The following is a 9758-nucleotide window of genomic DNA, read 5'->3' as shown; positions in this document are numbered from 1 at the left end:
TCTCTCTCTCTCTCTCTCTCTCTCTCTCTCTCTCTCATTCTCTTTCTCTCTCCCTCTCTCCATCTCACTTTCTCAGCCCACAAAAACAATTCACCTTCCTGCTCAGCCAGCTGCCCCACTTCTATCGAGAAATTCAGGTTTAATTCAGCCCGTCAAAAGGCTTCCACAGCAGATATATTTACACAGCTTTAAACAACACATTTGCCTGTGGAGGCAGCATTCTTGCCTTCAGTTAGAGCCAGATAGTGAAAGGTTATTCTCTAATCTAGGAGACTTTTGAAATTTAAAAAATTTTAAATATATATCTAAGCTGTAACACTTTGTTTTAGAGCATACTCAGTTGCTTGCTACACAAACCATAAAAGATCAGAAAACTTTTTGCAAGGGATTTGCTGCCAGAACACAGGAGTCATAAAAACCACTGCAAAATCTAAGCCAAAATGGGAAAGAAAAAGACTCACATTAACATCGTCATCATTGGACACAGAAATTCTAGCAAGTCTACCACTCTACTGTCCGTCTGATCTACAAATGTGGTGGGATCGACAAAAGGACCATCAAAAAGTTTGAGAAGGAGGCTGCTGAGATGGCAAAGGGCTTCTTCAAGTACGCCTAGGTCTTGGACAATCTGAAAGCTGACCCTGAGCATGGCTTCACCAATGGTATCTCCCTGTGGAAATTCAAGACTAGCAAGTATTATCTGACCATCATTGGTGCCCCAGGTCACAGAGACTTTATCGAAAACATGATTACAGGCACATCTCAGGTTGACTGTGCTGTCCTGATTGTTGCTGCTGGTGTTGCTGAATTCGAAGCAGGTATCTCCAAGAATGGGCAGACCCGTGAGCATGCCCTTCTGGCTTGCACAGTGGATGTGAAACAACTAATTGTTGGCGTTACCAAAATGGATTCCACTGAGCCATCCTGCAGCCAGAAGGGGTACAAGGAAATCATTAAGGGAGTCAGCACCTACAGTAAGAAATTGGCTACAACCCTGACATAGTAGCATTTGTGCCGATTGTTGGTTGGAATGATGGCAACATGCTGGAGCCAAGTGCTAACATGCCTTGGTTCAAAGGATGGAAAGTCACCTGTAAAGATGGCAATGCCAGTGGAACCACGCTGCTTGAAGCTCTGGATTGCATCCCGCCACCAATTTATCCAACTGACAAGCCTTTGCATCTGCCCCTCCAGGATGTCTACAAAATTGGTGTATTGGTACTGTCTCTGTGGGCCAAGTGGAGACTGGGGTTCTCAAACCTGCCATGATGGTCACCTTCGCTCCAGTCAATGTTACAACTGAAGTAAAGTCTATTGAAATGCACCATGAAGCTTTGAGTGAGGCTCTTCCTGGGGACAATGTGGGCTTCAATGTCAAGAATGTGTCTGTCGAAGATGTTCATCATGGGGATGTGGCCGGTGGCAGCAAAAATGACCCACCGATGGAAGTAGCTGGCTTCATGACTCAAGCGATTACCCTGAACCATCCAGGCCAAATCAGTACCAGATGTGCACCTGTGCTGGATTGTCACACAGTTAACATTGCTTGCAAATCTGTTGAGCTGAAGGAGAAGATTGATTGTTGTTCTGGGAACAAGCTGGAAGATGGTCAAAGCTTTTGAAATCTGGTGATGCTGCCCTCATTGATATGGTTCCTGGCAAGCCCATGTGTGCTGAGAGCTTCTCTGACCATCTTCCTCTGAGCTGTTTTGCTGTTTGTGACATAAGACAGACAATTTCTATGATGTCATCAAAGCAGTGGGCAAGAAGGCAGCTGGAACTGGCAGTCACCAAGTCTTCCCAGAAAGCTCAGGGCTAAATGAATATTATCCCCAGTATCTGCCACCCCAGTCTTAATCAGTGGTGGAAGAACCATCTCAAATTTGTTTCAATTGGCTTTTAAGCTTAATAATAAAATACTGGTTGATGATTACAATGCATTGTAAACACTTCAGAAGGCAAGGAACATGTTTTGTAGACCATTTGAGATTTTTTTGTGGGTGATAGTTTTTAAGTTATTAGTTTTTAAAATCAGCACTTTTTAATGGAAACAACTTGACCAAGTATGTCACAGAATTTTGAGACCCATTAAAATAATGTTTGATGAAAAAAAAGGCACATAAGAGGCAGTTCAAAAATATATAAAAGATGATGCTGGCTTTTTGTTTGAGGTCAATATATTTTTTTTATTATGTTAAAGAAATATCCATCTATTTCTGTTTCACTAAGTTTTTACAAAATATGACGAAACACTGAATATTCTCAAATGCCTTTGAGGACATATAATAAGAGCATCATATAAGTTTTTATCTTTTAATATGATAAATATTATGACATTAATATATTTTATCACACCAAAGCATCTTTACATTTCTAGAATGAATTCCACTTGGTTAATGCATGATCATATTCTCTTTGTTAGCATCTCATTAGAGTTTTTGCAGCAATATTTTTAAGTGATATTTCATCAAATTTATTTTGAATAACTCATTTTTTCCTGACTGTTTTCTCTATTAAATCATCTCCTTCTGTCAAGAGTGGAGTTCATATACATACCACAGCCCAGCAACCATGCATATGGTATTTTTCTTTCTCCTTCTGACTTATTTCACTCAGCATAATAACCTTTAGGTCCATTCATGTCATTGCAAATGGTAGGATTTCATATTTTTAATGGCTGAGTAATATTCTATTGTATATATGAACCATAACTTCTTTATCCAATCGTCTGTTGATGGGCTTTTAGGTTGCTTCCATATCTTGGCTATTGTAAATTGTGCTACCATGAACGTAGCAGTGTATAGATCTTTATGAATTATTGTTTTGGTGTTCTTTGGATAAATACCCAGAAGTACAATTGTTGGGTCAAAAAGTATATCAATTTTTAATTTTTTTGAAAACCTCCAAACCGTTTTCCATTGTGGCTGTACCAATTCGCAATCCCATCAACACCGTATAGAGTTCCCTTTTCTTCACATCCTTGCCAATACTTGTTCTCTGATTTATTGATGATAGCCATTCTGACAGGTGTAAGATGATATTTCATTGTGGTTTAATTTGCTTTCTCTGATGATTAATGACCTTGAGCATCTTTTCATATGTCTATTGGCCATCTGTATTTCCTCTTTGGAGAAGTATCTGTTTAGGTCCTCTGCCCATTTTTTTAATTGGATTGTTTGTTTTTTTGTTGTTGAGTTGTATGAGTTCTTTATATATTTTGGATATTAACCTCCTTTCAGATATATCATAAGTGAATATCTTCTCCCATTCAGTCACTTGTCTTTGTTTGTTAATGGTTTCTTTTGCTGTGCAAAGATTTTTTAGTTTGATATAGTCCCATTAGTTAATTTTTTCTTTTGTTTTTCTTGCCCAAGGAGATATGTCTGAAAAGAAATTACTAGTAGCAATATCAGAGAGATTACTGCTAAGTAATCTAAGTAATTACTACTAAGTTTCATGGTTTGGGGTATTATATTTAAATCTTTAATCCATTCTGAGTCTATTCTGTATATGGTATAAGAAGGTGGTCCAGATTCTCTCTCTCTTTTTTTTTTTTTTGCATTTATCTGACAAATTTTCTCAGCACGATTTATTGAAAAGACTGTCTTTACTTCATTGTATATTCTTGCCTTCTTTGTCATATATTGAGTGAGCAGATAGGCATGGATTTATTTCTGGGCTCTCTATTCTGTTCCATTGATCAATGTATCTGTTTTTATGCCAGTACCATGTTGTTTTGATTACTGTAGCCTTGTAGTATAGTTTGATATCAGGTAGTGTGATACTTCCAACTTTGTTTTTCTTTCTCAAGATTGTCGAGGCTATTCAGGGTCTTTTATGGTTCCATATAAATTTTAGGATTGTTTGTTCTAGCTCTCTGAAAAATGCCATTGGTATTTTGATAGAGATTGCATTGAATCTATAGATTGCTTTCGGTAGTATGGCCATTTTAGAGATCTTGATTCTTTCTACCCATGAGCACGGTATATGCATCCATTTATTTGTATCTTCTTCAATTTCTTTTTTCAATGACTTATAATTTTCTGAGAACAGGTCTTTTACTTCCTTGGTTAATTTGATTCCCAGGTATTTTATAGTTTTCGACGCAATTGTAAATGGGATTGTTTTCTTAATTTGTCTTTCCAAAAGTTCATCATTGGTGTATAAAAATGCCACTGGCTTCTGAATATGAATTTTGTATCCTGCTACTTTACTGAATTCATTAATCAGTTCTAATAGTTTATTAGTGGCATCTTTAGGGTTCTCTACATACAGTATCATGTCATTGGCAAATAACTAGAGTTTTACTTCTTTTCCAATTTGGATGCCTTTTATTTCTCTTGCCTTATTGCTGTGGCTAAGATTTCCAATACAATGTTGAAGAGGAACGGTAAAAGTGGGCATCCTTGTCTTGTTCCTGATCTTATGGAAAACGCTTTTAGCCTTTCTCCATTGAATATGATGTTAGCTGTAGGTTTGTCATATGCGACCTTTATTATGTTGAGGTATGTTCTCTGTATTCCCACTTTGCTGAGATTTTTTATCATAAATGGATGCTGGATTTTGTCAAATGCTTTTTCTGCATCTATTGATATGACCATATGGTTTTAACCTTTTGATTTGTTAATGTGATGTATTACATTAATTGATTTGCAGATATTGTACCAACCTTGCATCCCAGAGATAAATCCAACCTGATCATGGTGTATGATGTTTTTAATATATTGTTCAATTTGATTTGCTAATATTTTGTTGAGGATTTTTGCATCAATGTTAACAAGAGATACCAGCCTATTGTTTTCATTTTTTTGTAGTGTCTTTGGTTTTCGAATCAAGGCAATGGTTAGGGAGCCTTCCCTCTTCTTGAATTTTTTGGAAGAGTTTGAGAGGAATAATTTTTTCTTTGAATATTTGGTAAAGTTCTATGAAACCACCTGATCCAGGACTTCTGTTGTTTGAGAGGTTTTTGATTACTGACTTGATTTCATTGGTGGTAATAGGTCAGTTCAGACTTTCTGTTTCTTCTTTACTCAGTCTTGAGAGATTATGTGTTTCTAAGAATGTATCCATTTCTTCCAAACTGTCCAATTTGTTGGCATATAATTGCTTGTAGCATTTTCTTATGATCCTTTGTATTTCTGTGGAGTCTGTAGATATTTCTTCTCTTTCATTTCTGATTTTATTTATTTGAATCCTCTTTCTTTTTTTCTTGATGAGTCTGGTTAAGGGTTTGCCAATTTTGTTTATACTTTTAAAGAACTAGCTCTTAGTTTCATTAATCTTTTGTATTGTTTTTCTAGACTCTATTTCATTTATTTCTACTCTGATCTTTATTATTTCCTTTCTTCTACTCACTTTGGGCGTTGTTTGCTGTTCTTTTTCTAGTTCTTTTAACTGTAAGGTTAGATTGTTTATTTGAGCTTTTTCTTGTTTCTTCAGGTAGGCCTGTATTGCTATGAATTTCCCTCTTAGGACTGTTTTCGCCGTGTCCCATAGATTTTGAGTCATTGTGTTTTTTCATTTTCATTTATATCTGGGTATCTTTTGATATCTTCCTTAATCTCATTGGTAACCCATTCATAATTTAGTAGCATATTATTTAGCCTCCATTTGTGTATTTTCCAGTTTTTTTCTTGTAGTTGAATTCTAGTTTCATACCATTGTGATCAGAGAAGATGGTTGATATGATTTCAATCTTCTTAAATTTATTGGGACTTTTGCATCCTAACATGTGGTCTATACTGGAAAATATTCCATGTGAACTTGAGAAAAATACATACTTTGCTGCTTTGGGGTAAAATGCTCTGAAAATATCTATTAAATCCATCTGTTTTGCATGTCTTTTAGGTCCTTTGTTTACTTGTTGATTTTTTGCCTGGAAGATATGTCCATTGGTGTCAACAGGGTGTTAAAGTCTCCTACCTTGAGTGTATTACTATTGATCTCTCCTTTATGTCAGTCAATAATTGCTTTATGTACATAGGTGCTCCTATGTTAGGTGTGTATATGTTTACTAGGGTTATGTCCTCTTGATTTACCAATCTCTTTATCATTATGTAATGTCTTTTATTTTGTCTCTTATTATAGCCTTTGTTTTAAAGTCTATTTTATCTGATGTATGTATTGCTAATTCAGCTTTTTTTTTTAATTTCCATTCGTGTGAAATATCTTTTTCCATCTCTTTACTTTCAGTCTGTGAGTGTCATTTTCTCTGAAGCGGGTCTCTTGTAGACAGTATATGCATGGGTATTGTTTTCTTATCCATTTGGTTAACCTATGTCTTTTGAGTGGAGCATTTAATCCATTTATATTTAAAGTGATTGCTGATAGGTAAATAGTTACTGCCATTTTATTATTCATATTTGTTATTTCTATTTTCTTTTTTACCCCTTCTCTTTTTACAGAAGTCTCTTTAATATTTCTTGTAATACTGACTTGTTGGTGATGAATTCTATAAACTTTTTCCTGTCTGGGAAGCTCTTTATCTCACCTTCCATTTTAATCAAAAGCCTTGCTGGGTAGAGTATTCGTAGTTGTAAATTCTTGTTTTTCATAACTTTGAATATTTCTTGCCAGTCCCTTCTGGCCTGCAAAGTTTCCATTGAAAAATCAGCAGACATTCTTATAGGGGTATCCTTGTAAGTAACTAGCTGCCTTTCTCTTGTTGCTTTTAAGATTCTCTCTTTGTCTTCGACCTTTGGCATTTTAATGATGATGTGTCTTGGTGTGGGCCTCTTTGGGTTCCTCTTTCTTGGTACTCTCTGAGCCTCTTGGGGTTGTGTGTCTCTTTCCTTCAACAGGTGAGGGAAGTTTCCCATCATTATTTCTTCAAATAGCTCTTCAATATATTTTTTTTCCCTTCAGGTGCCCCTATGACATGGATATTTTTACATTTAATAGTGTCTCATAGTCTCCTTAAATTATCATTATAGTCTTGATTCCTTTCTTCTTGCCATTCTGGTTGGGTGTCCTTGGCTTCCCCATCCTCTATATCTGTGGTTCGAGCCTCTTCTTTATCCACTCTGTTGATATCCTCTAATATACTCTTCATCTCAGATCATGTGTTCTTCATCTCTGACTGGTTCCATTTTACAATTTTCATTTCCATTTTTACATTTTTTTATCTCTTTGTTAAAGTTCTCACTGAGTTCAACTATAGTTCCCCTATGTTCATTGAGCATCTTTGTAACCAGTGTTTTGAACTCTGCATCTGTCAGATTGCTTGATTCCATTTTTCTTCAGTCTCTGTTCTGTTCTCTCATATGGTTTCTGTTTCTTTCTCTTCCCATTTTGTCTGCCTTTCTGTGTCTGTTTCTATGTACTAATCAAAGCTCCTAAGTTTCCTTGTCTTATTAGCATGGCTTTGTGTAGTAGGTGTCCAGGGGCACAGTTCTGAGAGGGGTTCAGCTGCAGGCCAAGTTTAGCCCCAGCCTGTGCCCCTCCGGGACCACTTGTTAAGATTCAGGAAGCAATCCACAGACGTTGTGCTTATAGTTGCCTCCAGAGGCCAAACCAGAAACTGAGGCCAGCTGCCACCAGTGTGGAGCTTGGAGCTGCTCAGCAAGGAGCACCAGACTCCTCAAGAACACACCTGGATGTGGCTTGGGTGCGGCCGTGAGTTGGGGGAGGTGGAGTTTCAGAGAGTCCTCTGGGCAGAGCAACCTCTGTTATTCAGTTCAATGACATCTCAGCTATGGCGAGGCTGAATCCACACACTAAAAGCCAGGAAGGCTCAACAGAGGAACAATGGATTATGCTGGCACTTCTGCCCGGGAGAGAGCCTCTCCTCTGGCCCTCGCTCTGACAACTCAGTGTCCCTCTGTAAGTCCCTGGTGCCCCCGAGCAGCCGACCAAGTGCTGGTGCTCAGAGCTATCAGGTCCATTCACCATGAAAACCTGCTCACAGATACGGCTCCTTTAAGAGAAGTCTGCAGCTGCTGGTTGCCACTGCCACCTCCTCTATTACACTGAGCTGCTCCCTCCTACCTCCAACTGCTGTAGAGTGATTTCTTATTTCTGTCCCTAGTTGTAGAGCTTCCCTTCATCTAGATCTCCAGAGCTTCCCTTCATCTAGATCTCCGCTCCGTGTTTCCATCACAACTTTGACGTGGTTACAAGAGAGGATGAGAGAAGCTTCTATCATCTATGCCATTTTACCTGGTTCCTAGCAATCTTGATGTAAGTTTGAAATTACCTCCAAATAAAAAGTTTAAAAAAACAACAATACCTTTATTAGAGCACTTATCATATTATATTGTGATTGTGTCACCACTAGTCTATAAGCAATCACAGTCATGGACTATCTCTTATTCATCATTGCTAGGGCCTGGGATCAGAGGGTGTTTTCACAGGACAGGACAAATAGCAGATAAGCTATGAATATTTATTGATTGACTATAAGCATTTGCAAATGAATGTCCTGCAAAGGGTATACTGATGAGGGTTATTTTCTGGGTAATGTGTCAGACAGGTTCAAGCAAGTCAAGAAATCTCTGCTGGTGCTACTAGTAAAAGTATTTATAGGTTTCTTGATGTTATTGTCTCTTCTCTTCAGGAATTCATTTGATATTACAAGCATACCTCTGCAAATCTCGTTTTATGAATTCCTTAGTTCTGAATATGTTCAAGCTTCCCCAAAGTAAAGCACAAACAATTCTGTGCAGGCTGTGTTGAAATTTACCATTTCCTGTCATCTCTATAATTGAGCAGACAACCTGAAAAATTTTTGAGCACTCCCATACCACCTTCACAAAAAGATATCATTATAAGCCACAAAGAGGTCACAATTCACTGAGGAAACTATCCAAACAAGTATCCACCTCATTAATCTGCCTCTAATTAAGAGAATGACTCATCAGTATTCCATAATGGTTAATTATTTTTACTACGGCTTTTGACTATTTTCAAGGAACCATAATTCACTCATTCGTTAAATCAAAAAATATTTGTTGAGTATCTACTATTTAAGGGGTATTGTCTTGGTCACTGAGAATATAGCAGTGAACAAAACAGATATGTCCCTAGTGTCATGGAGTTTACAGTCTAGTAGGGAAAACAGACATTAGACAAGTAAGTGCATCAGCAATTACCTTTCTAAAATTCAACATTTAAAAAAAAGATATAATAGATTTCCAAACTTAAGACTCAATGTTCTTGGAAATTATTTCTTTAGTAAGTTTGGGTGAATATATTTTCTGGCTTAACAAAATGGTCAGTTAGAGAGTTTTTCTACATATCTCCTCCCTAGATTAAAATTTAACACTGTTGACTTTTCATTAATAAAATAATAGAATTAACTTGTCAGGAATTTTCCCAGTAAAATAAGAATGAACCTTATATCAGTTAACATTCAGTGGGAACAGATGGTACACTGAACTCTTTTGAAAGAGGCATTTGATAAAATAACTACTTACAAAAGGTAGGTAGTGTGTAGAGTATCCACAAGTAGTATTCCATAACCCGGGCCTAGTAAGGCTGTTAATACCCTGATACCTGAAGCAACAGAGGAAAGGAGTGGTTTCTTGAACTTGGGTTGGAGGAGAGCAAGTGCCACTTGAGAAGGGCTACCTGACAGGAGAAGCTATGATCTTCAGGTGAGGGAAACAGCCAGCTAGCCTATGGAAACCTCTCAGGGCAAAAGTCATGGAAATATGTACCCCAACTTTATTCTCCACCATGCCTGCAATTCAGTTTCTTGCCTGTCCTCCTAATTGGCCAAACCCAACTAGAATCAAGAGGTAGTGGAGCTTATAAATATA

The 9758-nt window shown here is 37.3% G+C and overlaps 1 pseudogene; it reads left to right on the top strand.

Annotated features, from left to right (window-relative positions):
- The first annotated feature begins 390 nt into the window (after positions 1-390).
- On the top strand, positions 391-1819 carry LOC105304258 (annotated as a pseudogene).
- Positions 1820-9758: the final 7939 nt, after the last annotated feature.

Source organism: Pteropus vampyrus, unplaced genomic scaffold, assembly GCF_000151845.1.
Source record: "Pteropus vampyrus isolate Shadow unplaced genomic scaffold, Pvam_2.0 Scaffold335, whole genome shotgun sequence".
NCBI lineage: Eukaryota > Metazoa > Chordata > Mammalia > Chiroptera > Pteropodidae > Pteropus > Pteropus vampyrus.
The sequence above is the reverse complement of the archived record's forward strand: the minus strand, read 5'-3'. Positions and strand labels throughout refer to the sequence as shown.